Genomic DNA, 14,063 nt, shown 5'->3' on the forward strand with positions numbered 1-14,063 from the left:
GGAAGGAAGCAAGGAAGGATGGAGAGGAGAAAGGGAGGAAGGAAGGAAGGATGAAAGGCAGGCAGGAAGGCAGGAAGGAAGGGAATGATACCTAGGAAAATATGCAAGCCTGTTTCATTTATTTGTATCCTAAGCAGCAGTGTCATAGAACAGACAGGTTGTTTCAGCCAACCAGACGGGAGCAGCTGCGAGTGCTACATCTTGGCAGTCCGAAGCGATTGGCTCCTCTCTGGGGAGTGGAGGGTGTTCAGTTATTAATGACCGCTGAGCAGGCAGCACCATGTCAGTGTGACAACTGATCGGGTGAACGATGCACCACTAACCACCATGGAAACAAGGAGAAAGAAAGCCAGCTCCCAGGATCTCTCTTCACTGGATTGAGAGCCTCAGCCTGCCAGCTGAGAGAAAGAGTTCCGGAGAAAAGAAGGAACCCTAGCTGCAGCCTCCTGCCTTCCTTTATATCTTAGAATACAGACATAAGCTCGCTCGCATGTGTGCCCACCTATAGTACATGTTTGTGTATACTTTATTACACACACACATGCACCTATTTACACCCGGGCAAGAGCACAACCATGTGATTATCGAAACTGAAGAACTGAGGAAGCCAGCACGGAGGGACACGGAAGGCGGTGTATCACAGAAACTGCTTTGGCAAGGTAAGTTTAAAATATACATTTCTATTTAAATATGCTCTATTTCTTCTTTAGTTGATGCTTGGTTTGTTTTCTTTTTTTTATCCAAACCTAAATTCTCCGTTGATGTTTTCGTCTTGTCTGAATTCTAAAGCATTCTTCTTTCCATTTTACTTTTGAGGAGAAATTCAAATGCAAAAGCCCTCTGGCTTTGGGTATGCTTAGCTGTGTTTGTGGGATTCTCCAACATGCATTTTACTAGCTTGAACGCCCATCAGAGGCTGTGAGTGGGAGAGAAAAAGCAGTGCTGGGGAGAGGAGGGGGAGAGGGGAGAAGGGGACAGTGGGAGTGGAGAGGAGAGGAAGGAGAAGGGGGGGAATTTTCTTTTTTCTTCTTCACATTATTTATAATGAAAAGCGGATCACACATCATTCTGTATTTTGAAACCAGCCCCCTAAATGGGGCATTTTTCTCCCTTTCACCCAGCGGATGGAGATTAAGGCAAATGGTGTTGTATGTCAAGAGCTAAAACCATTGAGCAGAGTGGCGGAATGAGCATATCACAAACAGTTATTGAATTTCTGCCAGGCTACATCTTACGGATTGGGGTAAATGACTTCCCTTTAATAACATCCCCCCCGCTGGTCTGAAGGGACAGTGCAAATGCCTGATGGCTAATGCAGCTGCAACCGACACACGCGAGGCAAAAGGATCCCATGAACCAGGAGAGTTCTCATCTTCTTTGGTAATTAACAGAATCACAGCAGGGTGGCTTTAAAGTACATTTGCTATTTCAGAAGATTTTTGTTCAAACCGACTACTATATTCCCTTTGCTGTTATTGAGCTATGTGGCTTAATTTGCCCTTAATTTATTTATTTTTAACAATATGTCCTTGTTTCCATGCCTCTAATTTTAGTGAGAGCAGGCTATGAATATCAGTAGAACCTTCCTTAAAATTTAGTGAAAAGGGGATAGTGTGAAGAATAGAAAGGCAAGAAGTAAGGATTCAAAATATCTACCTAGGAAAATAGTGTGCCTGCCCTGGTACTATAAATATTACTCATATCCTACATTTCTCTTTAGTTTCAGAAGCAATACCTTTGAGACAGAATTACTCTCAGTAAACTATGAGCATCCATGTACCGATGATTCATGGAACACAGTGTGGGTTAATTTATACTTCCAGTCTTGTAAAAGGAAGCCAGCTACTTAGAATATGCTTTCAAACAGACAACATCAATTGAGGATATTCGTGGAAACATTCACTACCTCCTTTAATGGGTCCTGTAAAGACATTAGAACAAACCTGGTATTTGCATTTTGTCTTCTGGAAATCTCTCTTCCCTTCCTTTAGTTTAACTGACCAAATAGTTAATGGAGTCTGTTTCTTTCCAACTGCATGGTATTTTTTTTCCCCCTACAACTGTGATTTCAGAGTTATTATTGGTTCCCTAGTTTTTAATATGGGCCAAAATCAAAAGACAATAACCACTTAGATCCTGACATTTTCCCATAAATGTGTCAAAATATGAGTCACTTTAAATATGTAAGAAGTCAATTAATTCCAGTGACCTTTGTAAATGATGACAATAAAGCAGCTCTGACAATATGCCACTGGCTTCGATTTTCCCTCTGTAAAATGAACAAGTTTAAGAAGAGGTTTCCTGCTCAGAGAGGAAAACCAAAGGTGCTGAAGCATTAGCTCACAGTATTGGCAGCCCGGCTCACTCTGCCTCAAACGCCACATGCAATCTATAGAAAAAACAAAATGATTTATTACAAAGAGGAAAAGGTGTTTTCTTTGCTTTCCTGCTATTCATTAGAAGTGCTGTTTTTGCCACAGAACAGATCTGAGATTTTTGATGTACCTCCTAAGTCCCCAACCAAGAGGAAAAGCTTGAAGTAGACATTCAGCCTCCCGAATGCAAACTCCTGGATAATGTAGCACTGCAGTATTGATTTCAGTTTTTCTTAGACCTTTTCCAGGGAAACTTTCCATACCAAACTCACACATACTTAAATCCCACAGAGCCTATTTTTAAATTGCAATCAATGATACCTAAGAACAGTGGATTCACTCTTTAACCTTGGTAAAGCTCACATACATATTTTGTGGATTACACAGATCAACACTGTGCCCACTTGAGTCTGAGAAATACAATCATTCCCGTCCCCAGTGTTGTCACCCTGTGTGCGCCAGTGAGTTTGGTGATCTGATCAGCATCTACCAATGCCAGATGATGGACATAGGAACATGCCTGGAAGACTTAGCCGTAGTCTCCCCCAGTCATGTAGTTATACCAGAAATAGCTTTCTGGCAAGACAAGCATCGAAGGACCATCTTTTCAAGAGTGTCGCTTGTCACAGGCAACACACTGAGTTAGAATGCTGATGAGTAGGTGGAATTTTTTTTTTTGGTGGTGGTGGTTGCTGTTAATGGTTTCGTAAACAGTGTTATCTGCCTTCTAGGCCAGAAATTTAGGGACCTATGAAAAAAGGTAATCAACTTAGGATTCATTAACTGTATTTTATTATTTCTTTGTTCTTTTTTACACCTATCGCTTCTTTTTTTCCTTCCTTTTTTCTCTTTTGCCATGAAATGGGCTTGGTGTTTTACTCCCCCACCCCCCACTCTGAATTTTCTCTAGTGCAAAATTTCTGTGTGCTGTGGCATGGTGATATTCATTGCAAACTAATTAAGTTGATCAGAAATGTCTGTAACCTGAGTTTAAAAAAACAAACACTTATGTAAGTTAAATGCTATTACTTAGAGCCCCTGAAGGTGATCACAGATGAGGTATCTGTTGGGGAATTTGAAGGAGATCATTAAGAGGAAGCTACTAGCATACTAAAAAAATGAGTCCCTCCTTCTAGCCTCAGGAAGGATGCCCCCAAAGAATAATTCAAAATAATGTAGCTCTAGCCAATCTGAAGAAACAATGGATCCATCTGCAGCCCACTAAAATGTTCCACATCCACCTGGTTCCGAGGGTTTAATCACTTACATATCTATCACTCTTTAGTCCCATGGAACTAAATAAAGCAGGTAAACACTGGGCAATACATCAGCACAGCTTGTCCGTGCTGTCAAAGATAAAGCTCTCTGATACTGGCCAGGCAGTGAGTACTTCAGAAAGCTTCAGTGTGTTGCAGCTGAACACAGGTCCCGCACAGAGCTCCGTGAATTCCTCTCTGCCTCTCCTCTGATAAAGTGATGTCTGCCTCGACACCTGGGAAGTAGGACATGGTTACAATTCTTCCTCTGACCACAATGTAAAAGCAAATCAAATTCTAATACAAAGAAAGTAGGTGGTGCCAGAGGATAGAAATGTTTTCTTTAATAGGATGGGAGGGGTGGAAGAAGATCTCAGTATTTAGACTATTTAGAGGTCATTAAATACAGGGTTAGAAAAAAAGATAAAATGCTCATCTCAAATCTTTGTGAAGAAATATGGTACCCAGCCAGCCATCTACTATATTTCCATAACTGGGAAGTTTGTACATAACTGCTTGCTATCATGTTAATTTATCTTAGGCCACGATAAGGGAGGGCTTTTTTTTTTTTTTCTTAAGGTGCTACTGATAAGAGCACATACACGGTTTCAGCATAAGAGAATGAGGAAAACATATTTTCATGTAATAATTTAATTTTAGGATTAAAAAGGACATTTAGAAGATGGTTTCGTATGCTCATTTCACAGGTGAGGAAACTGAGGCACAAAGGGTCTAACATCTTTAGTCCAAATCATACAGTTCTTTATCAAGGCCTAGAATAGACCCCTTTAGAGTGCTCCCTCCAGCACTCCATTAAAACTCCACTACTCAGTCTTTCAAATTTTTTTTTTTTTAAGAAAAAAGGCTTATAGATATATGCCCCCAAAAGCCCCGCAAAATTTAAGGAAATGTTTATCAGATAATCAAGTAGTTGAAAAGCAAAAGCAGGCATTCAACACTAGAAGCAATAATCATTTGTTAAGTATAATATACCCAAATATTTCAAACTGATCATCTCTTGGATATAGTCCACTATGTTTTGTAAGGAGTCATAAAAATAAGAACTTTGCCTTGTTTTTAAAACATCTTGATAACATTATTGCTACCCTTCAGCTGTAGAGATTCAACTATGGGTCATCCATTAGAAGTTTTTCGAGGAATTTTGAAGAGAATCTCCACCCCCTTTTTTACTGGGTTTCACTGTAATATTTTAAGGCACTTACATGTGGCCTCATTAAGCCCAGCGTCCATTCTCAGGGTCCATGTTTGGCTTACATACCTTACTGGAAAACAGTGAGGACATTCTCAGGATAGCAATCCCTACCTCCCTCTCTCCATCTCCCCATCCGGCCTTACCTTTTCATTTCCAAAGTTTGAGTGAGACTCTGTAGGCAATGACATCTCCCCTTAATTTCACAGCCCTGTTTTTTTTTCTTTCTGGCAAATTTTTCTTGGTTTCTAAATGTGCTCTCCAAATTTTGCTTAGGATAATAGTAATGAACTGGCTCAAAAACTTTGGGGAAGTAAAAAAGGATATAAAAAAGTAACATAATAATAGACTTACCCTTCCAAGTTCTATGTCCTTTGCACCATACCACTCTATGTGGGCAGATTTTTACAAATAAAAATCTGTACTTCTTAATTTAAATCAGGGCTAATGATATAACTGAGTTAAATATGAAAAACACAACATCTATTCTTGGAGAAAAAGATTGCATGTTGTTCTATGCACTCATCTGTATGTTTATCTAACAACATTAACACTTCGATAAACAGTTGGCAAAGGTCTCAAAACTGGATAAAATGTAATGAGTAAGTTATGAGTAATGAGTAAGTTATTCAGGCAAGTTCCATATTGCTGGAAAATTATGAACAAAGTCCTCAAAAATCACTTGATGTACCACTAATGGATAAAGTGTCAACATAAAAGCAACAACTTTGGCATCTCCTTCCTGGTTAGTCTGTCTTGGGGAGATAACGACATACAAAGACCTCAATATGCCAGTAAGTATATTCACCTTATTCTGAGAGCCCTCTAGGGGAAGTCTTGTCTTTCAAAAGTAATATTGTCCTTGGAATAGGTGAAAATCCCTAAAACTCATGTACAAAAGGTTGTCATACAGTTTTATTTCCAGAAAGTGAAGCATTCCACAAATAATCGGCTACTTTATGTAAACCTTTTTTCTACCATATTTTTCCATGTCTGAATTGAAAAGGCCCACAGACTCCCCAAAGACCCACTGAATCAATTAAGGGCCTAGCATCAACAGGAAACCCTTTCCATTTCTGGAGGCCTGAAACCTCTGGGATTTAATTCCCTGAAGAGTAAGAGAGGAGGCATTGTTTCCTGACTTGTTCAATGCAGGGAGTCCAGGAATGGGCGAATGCATTCACTCCCATGGGACCAAGCCTGCTAATGTGCCATGGACTAAGCAATGGCCATCGGGAAGGCTGAGGACTCCCAACACTTATAATGACTTAAATAATGCTATATTTTTTTAATTTTTTTATTATGTTATGTTAATCACCATACATCATTAGTTTTTGATGTAGTGTTCCATGACTCACTGTTTGCGTATAACACCCAGTGCTCCATTCAATACGTGCCCTCTTTAATACCCATCACCAGGCTAACCCATCCCCCCACACCCCTCCCTCTAGAACCCTCAGTTTGTTTCTCAAATGTTATATATTTTGACTGCTGAAAATATTTAAAGAGGCTTCCTTTCCATTGTGGTAGAGAAGATTGATTTGTGCTTATTACAAATTTTCTCTAAAATTACAAAACTGAATTAATAAAATGACTGCAAAGAAACAATGGCAAATATTTTGGTAGATTCATTCCACAGGAGTAAAATTTATCCATAATATCTTACAGTCTCATAATACTGAAAGGTCAAGGCATTTAAATTACATTGTCAGCTAATTTACGCTTCATTTTTGTTAAGAAAAAAATAAAAACTCAAAAAAATTTTAAAACAGACATGTATTTTTAGAGATACAATTCATATTGGCCTTTGTATCTCCCTAGAATATTTTTCTCATCACTATGAGAAAAATAGTGGCATATTCATATGCCCAAGACATAGTGGTCTTATCATTGTTTGCTAACAGTGTCTCTGGGCTCTACACTGAATTTTATTTTCATTAAAAATTGGTCATTCAGAATCACCAATTACTTAATCTGTTCCATAAAAAGTATATGGAACCACAGTGGCCTTTATTGATATTTCAATAGTTGCAGGGGGTAATTTGAAAATACATCTAGACAGATCATATTTTGATTTCTACAAAGGCCAAGGGGATAATGGCCTTCCACCACGTCTGCCTAAGGACTGAGAACAAAACAATAAAGTAGGCAAAATGGGGCTCAGTCTAGGTTACAGTGCTGTATCATTTAAGAGAAAATGCAATAGGATGGAAAGAGAAAAACAATGCTACCACCGTTTGCGGGGGGAAAAAAGACATTCTAAGCACATATAAACCTTGGAAGCTCCAGTCCTAGTAATTTTTGAATGAAAAACAGGCCATTATAAGATAGGAGCTTAGACTGTATTCATCCAACAAGTCAATTTCTTGTGTGACTAGCTGAACTGATTCACTTACCAAACGCATAATTTATATTTTTTCCTCTTTTGTAGTTTATCACCCACTTACTTTTTTACACAAACACTATAGCTGCTCAAGGAGTGTCATAAGGTGATGTTCAGCAACTTTTTAAAATCAGTGAGGCATTTGCCAAACTATCATTTCCATAATCAGTTACTTTATTTTTAATGAGCAAGCAAATTTCATGTAAACATTGGAGGCTCATCTTTCATTTACACTATAAATTGTATCACAGTGTGCTGCTGTTGGACAAAACAATCAAGGAAGTGAAGAATTATATGTCTTATGACATAAAATACTTTCAGTAGAGACCTTAAGAGTTCAGATCACATTCTCTCTTCAACAATCCTTTACTGGCTAAGGGACTGGTCATAATATTAGCAGATCTCATTTATTATATACAGGCGTTTTCTGTGCCAAACATTGTGCTAAGCACTTCACATGTGTTTTCCCTTGTAATTCTCATAACCATATGGAGCAAGTACTGTTACTAACCCCACTTTACAAATGAGGAAGTTAAGTCTTAAAGAAGAAAGGCAACTTGCCTCAACTAATGAAAGGCAGACCAGGAAAAGGAACCTAGGTCAGTTTGGCTCTAACGAACATGGCTTTTGTGCATGAGGCCAACACTGCCTCTTGTTGGTACGGCCTAAACACAGCTCATCCATACTGCCTTCTAGGCATCAGATTCTCTATCAAAACATAATCATTCCATTTATCATCTCCTGCCATGCATTCTGCTCTCATGAGGATATTATCTCTGCAAGATTCATTCCTGTTTTCTTTTTGTTGTTGTTGTTTCTGGAGGAAGAGTGATGACTGACTCATTTATATGTGGGTATCACTATTTGATTAACTAAGATGATTTCTGCAGTTCGGTTCACAGCCAGACTTGAGACCCAGCAGCTTATAGTTCTCTCCCACTATTTTTCCATCAGTAGAGTCCAACATGCTTCTTTACCTGTGGCCATGCACCGAAGTAACTGGCACAAAGGAAAAATGCAAAGCTTAGCTTGTAAGTCTTAATTTTCATTATTTATACCAGTCTGTCCACAGCCCTAATTCTAATCTGTGGATCCTTCCTTACTCATTCATTCTCTTTTAAACAAGAAGCATCAAAACAGTGAATACCATTTCACTGCTAGTATGATCATCAATTTTCAGTGAAGTTCATCAATCCTCCTCAGTATTAATAAGCTTATAGCTCGGTAAAGTTAATAGACAAAACCTGTTTTTCAAACTGAATGTGCTGAGCCAAACCTAAAACTTCAGCAGAAGTGTTCTATTCCAGCTGTTTGCAAAACTTCAGCATTTCTCACTGAGTGACCTCCTCAAAGAGCTATCTGGGGAGTCCTTCAGTTTGACGGTCCTGCATAAAAAAAGCTGAATGTGAAATTAAGTCCAAAATGTTCCTAAGGATTCTTCTCATGATTAGGAATGGGGTTTCGAGAGCTCATGTTCATGTATATTTTTTTTTCAGAAGGAAGATTTAAAAAAAAAATGTAAGTAATTGGACAAATGAAAAATGAACTTCAAGTCTGAGGTGATAGACAGCTAAGATATCCATGCCTCATGAAAAACCTAATTCAACACATGTAGGAAATAAAGGATGTGTATAATTTTAGATTAAAGTTTTGGATGTTTTTTTTTTTTTTTCCCTACTACCTCTTACACTCATACACGACAATGAGGAGCAGAGGAGAGAGGGGATGCTGGCCAACAGCTTTTCAACATGTACCACAGCCTGGATCCCGGTTAAGTTCTTTCACACCTCATGTCACCGAAGCGCACAGCCCCACAAAGGAACAGAATGAAGAAGCAAATGTCTGACTCCAAAACCTATTCTATTAAAACCATGTTATTGTGCCTCCCACATCACATATTTCTTAGAATAAGCATAATACATTTCTCCTTTGAGAAGCATTTTACTTTTTATGCAGAAGCATCTAACAATAGGTCCCTTCTATAGTTTTAAGCTTCTCAGCAAAGATCAGAAAGCTTATATAAAAATTAAGCAAACTTGACAGTCTTACCACCTGGTGCAACCTGATAGTATTTCAAGAATGACATAATGAACACTTAACATAACTCAACTAACCTAAAATAAAAGTATTACTTGTGGATTTTTTTTTTACTCAAACATTCTCATTAATCTGTGTAACTTCAGAAGTGTAGTGTGTTTAAAAAAAAAAATCATGGTTGAAGTCCAGAAGGACTTATGAACAGCTGAGATCTTTATAATTTCTTAGGGAATGCAAATCCCTCACAAAAGAAGGAAATTTTTCTTTACCATGAATATCTTGCAAATCAAACACACAGAATAAAATTTCAACCCCATCTTTCATCCCTGAATGTTGCTTATCAGATCTGGGAAATATCTGAAAACTTCTTTCTATTTTTAAATATCGTGTACACCTAGGAAAGATGATGAACACCTACAAGTTTAAATCTGCCCATAAAGAAGTTTTCCTGTCTAGAGTAGTAACTTCTTGACGGCCACGTCCTGCCTCCACTCCTTTCCACACCACACTGAAGGTAATAGTATATTGAGTTCTTAACTTCACTTAAGCAAGGAGCTTCCTGTTTGACATAATCATGTTAAATCATAAATCAGTGTGCTACTCTACTTTACTTGAGATGTCTATGAATCTTTGAAAGGAGAGATATTCTAAGGTAATATACCACTTAGGCATTCATTTAGACATGTCATATCATGGTCATTTACTCAATCACCACGGATACAGGACAGTCGATAAATGGAATCTCAAGAATTGACAGGGAATGATGTATGTATGGCAAAGAGAACCAATCTGTCTATCTATCCATCTAAATTCTCCCATCTTAAGAGGTACCATTCTGTCAAAATTTTGGAAGGCACCATATTCCAAAAGTATTGCTAATGCATTCATTGTTTAAATGTTATATATATGTTTGTATATTTTGCTTCATTTTTAACATGAAAGCAAAATTTATTAGGCTGTCTCTGATGAGCTACATCAAATTCACTTGGGTGCTTATTTTTAACACAGAATATTAGAATCTCTGGAAGAATATAAGAATCCCTAGTGGTTTTTTTTTTTTCTTTTTTTTTTGCACCGTTTCAGAACTGATGGTTAAAGATTCAGATCCTTTTCCTTTGTCCATTGTCTGCCACTCTTGTTTCAGGTTTGTAAAGTTTGTTTATTTGAGACAAACAATTAATTGCCCGAATCGACACAAAATATTCATAAAACAGGTACACTGTGTTGTGCTTTTTCCCAGAGAAGACTGGGTCTAGGATATGGCTCAGTGAGTTAGGGATTTGATAAGGGACCTGACAGACATTCAAGCGGATGCTTTTAGTAATATGCTTGTAAGTCTGTGTTATCGATGGTTCCTATCTCTACTGCCATTCACAGTCATTTCTTGGCTCTCAGATAATGCCTGTAGCGTGGTAGGGGGGAGTATCTACCAGAAGTGGGCAATACCCTTTATTTCCCACATGTTCATGAACTCCTATTTTCATGTACTATACTACATTTCACGTGCAACTCAGCTGAGTGTCACCCAGAGGCTGCCCTTTGACACCATTAACGAATGAATTCTATACTGTCCATTGATTTGCTTTCAAAGGTCATTGGCTAATATAAGGAGTCAGAACTGGTATAACAGAATTGTCAAACTGAGAGAGATTTTACAAATATTAGGTCACTTGCTCAAAGGGACTCATTACTTAAATACATAACTGGAACCAGACACCAGGTGATTCAGTCCCTGCCTAGTGGTTATTTCACAGCCCACATTGACTGTGGTGGTCGGGTTTCAAAAAGATTGGGCCATATGCTCCTATCAAATCATTCATTTTCTTAAGCACTGTTATGACCAAAAGTTCCCAAAGTCAACCCTGTAGGGAAATTCAGCAGTGCCTTCTCTGTGAAGGGCCCATATATGTACAACCTCTTAGCTGCTGGGTCCAATTCATTCTCCAGCCACGTTTCAAGATGCCTCTTTAGAGTAGCATTTTATTGACAGTAATATGTTGCTGCTCTGCATCAAGCATATGAAGTATTTGGGACTGGGGTTCTGAATATGTGCCCTAAAGCAATTTTAGCTGAAGAGTTGTTTTGTTTCCCTTTCAAGTCACGGAAAAAGAGACAGAGACAGAGAGAGAGAGATTCTTAAAAGGAAAAACACACACAAAATGGCAACTATACAAAAAGTTTCATATTTATCCAAAACACAAATAGAATGATCCCAGTTCTTTGTGCTACTCCATTGGAAATTTCTTCTCTTCTTGGACATTCCACCTCAAATTTAAAAGGCTCCGAGACTATTCCACAATAATCCTCTTTGCTGGGACCCTAAGAAACTTTATAACACACACAAAATAACTACAATCTCTGAAATTATAAATCTCATTGCCAAGTTATTTTTGTGAGCTTTTATTAAGACCCTGATGTAAGTTTCATCCCCAAAGAATACATAGTCTAGAATAATGGGCACTCAAGCCCCTGAGTTGTTGCATTAAAATTCTTACATTGTTGACAATCACATGATCTTCTTCAATACCACTGTGTCCATTTATTATAGTGATTTCATAGAGATAGTTCTCATTTTTCTCTCATGTGAAAAATCCTCCTTGTGAATACAAATGAATGACGTTTAAGTTAAATTTTAACAATCTATGTAGGACTTTGTTTCCCCCAAAATGTAACCACATCTTAAGAAATGACAATTGTCCTATTCTATCATCTCAGAAAAGCTGTATTCGCATTTTTGTAGATTTAGTTAACAATTGTATTTCTCTATCTATTCGATTGCCATCTTAACATAAGCATGCATGCACCCACCCAAATATTGGACTTAAAACAATTTGCCAACTGTTAATAGTTTCTTACCAGTTTACAAACATTTCAATTAAGTAACTAGCCACATTTACTTGTACCTGGTCTCAATAATATTTCTCCTTCTAAGACACGCCATATAACTAAGATGACGAGTATTGTGGTGCTTTTTAAGAGTTATTTTCATAGAAAACTCTGGGAAAAAATCCACTGGCCAATAAAATTCTGCAATCTTTAATGGAAATTAAAGTCAAATACCATTCAAGTAACTCTATTTTGCTCTGCCATTTCTCCTGTTCTCACATCTCCACCTCCAAAATTAGTATAAGTTACAAAAAATTCTAATAAGCAATAACAACCATTACTATGACTATTATTAATTTGGTAGTGATTAACATTCAGTGATTACTTTCTATGTTTCTGATGCAGTAATAAGAACATTTTTATACTAAGAATTTTTAATGCATTATTTGTTTTAACTTTCATGACATCTCTCTGTGTAGATACCATTTAACATCCATCTTTTAATAGATTAGGAATCAACGTCAGAGGAAGAGAAAGAATTAGAGTCCATGTCTGATCCTTTCATTACTAGGCTGCATCTATAGACTGCCATTTTAAGAGCCAGAGAGCAGGAGAACCAGATCAAGCATTTGCATTAGCTACTTAAGAAATCTTAAGGTTAACAGGATGCCTGGGTGGCTCAGTCGGTTAAGAAATCTTAAGGTTAAGTGTGGGGCAAAGTGAGAATAGTGAAAAGTGATATTCCTATGATACCACTTTGGAGAAAAGGCTGTATTTTCATTTTCAGTTTTCAAGCATAACACCACTCAAATCTCTGGGTTTGGGCAACATTTCTGAAAGTCAACCTTGCTAGAAAAATGACTCCTACTGTTGAAGAATTTTCTTCTTTCCTTCTTTCATGCATGCCTTCATTTTTCACAGCTCTGGCTAGTGTTACAGAGTCAGAAAGGATGGAACCCCAGGTAGAGAGGAGACAGAAGTCGTACAATTCTCTTTTTCCCACTCCCTCTGTGTCCTGCTGCCCCATAAATGTATAGTTCTGTAAGCCACAGTTCAGTATTATTCTAGGGAATGAAAGTGTCTTTTGTCATCTGCTTTAGATTTACCAAATACAAACTTTCGTTCTAGAAATGTTCTCACATCTGCTGCTAGTGCTCCCAGTTTATATATTTTGAGTATCATTATGCTGTCAGTTGAGTAACTAACACCATCACTTCAATTGTTGCTGCTCTCAGTTTAAAAAGGGAAGAGGGGAGATACATGAAGGTATTAAGTATGGTTGCCGGCAATAGTTTAAAATGGTGCCAAGTAAGAGAAAAGCCGCAGCATTAATCCCTCTACCTAGTCTTTTTGGGGCTTGGCTTTTTGGAACACCTGCTAAAGAAAGATTTTCAGATGTGGGGAAAAGGAGGGTTGTTAGAAGGAAGGGATGGAAAATGTGGAGGACTTGCCGAGGGGAAGCAGGTGATATTAATGTATTCTCATAAGCTGTAAGCTGCACTATTCATTAATTAAAAATATGCACACAAATACCCAGGCTCTCGTTCCACTGGAAGCAGAAGCAAAATCTGGAAGAAGAGAGTCATGACTTCTGGAACAATGGGGAAAAAAGGAAAAGCAAGCAGAGGGAAGGGGATAGTCTTATACACATGAGAGAAGGAAAAATGAGGGGAAGGGAAAAGGAGTTGCAGGTACAATGGCAGTTAGAAGTGACTTGGGTGCAACGTATGGGTCCACTTGCCAAAACCCAGAGACAAAAGCTTGACCATAGACTTCCAAGAGCTCCCGGTGCAGAACAATTTCTATCACCATATCAAAGGAATCATGAAAACAGAAATGTACTCATTTCTGTAGACTGAAAATTGACAAATAAATTTGTAAATAAATTTGTATTTCCAAACAAAATAATCACAAAACCTTTTAAAGTGCCCTTTAAGAGTAATTTGATTCCTCTCCCTGAGATAAACCGAAGAACC

At 37.9% G+C, this 14,063-nt stretch overlaps 2 protein-coding genes across 2 annotated transcripts in view; one reads left to right on the forward strand and one right to left on the reverse strand.

Annotated features, from left to right (window-relative positions):
• The window catches only part of IMMP2L (inner mitochondrial membrane peptidase subunit 2), an 875,294-nt gene that overhangs the window by 423,708 nt on the left and 437,523 nt on the right, over positions 1-14,063 (reverse strand).
• The window catches only part of LRRN3 (leucine rich repeat neuronal 3), a 35,562-nt gene continuing 21,756 nt past the window's right edge, over positions 258-14,063 (forward strand). Inside the window, exon 1 of the mRNA XM_025873166.2 lies at positions 258-659. The gene's annotated coding sequence lies outside the window, so the exon portion shown is untranslated. The remainder of the gene's footprint in view (positions 660-14,063) is intronic.

This window comes from Callorhinus ursinus, unplaced genomic scaffold (genome assembly GCF_003265705.2).
Source record: "Callorhinus ursinus isolate GAN/ISIS: 27379988/994484 unplaced genomic scaffold, GSC_fseal_2.0 scaffold12, whole genome shotgun sequence".
Lineage (NCBI taxonomy): Eukaryota > Metazoa > Chordata > Mammalia > Carnivora > Otariidae > Callorhinus > Callorhinus ursinus.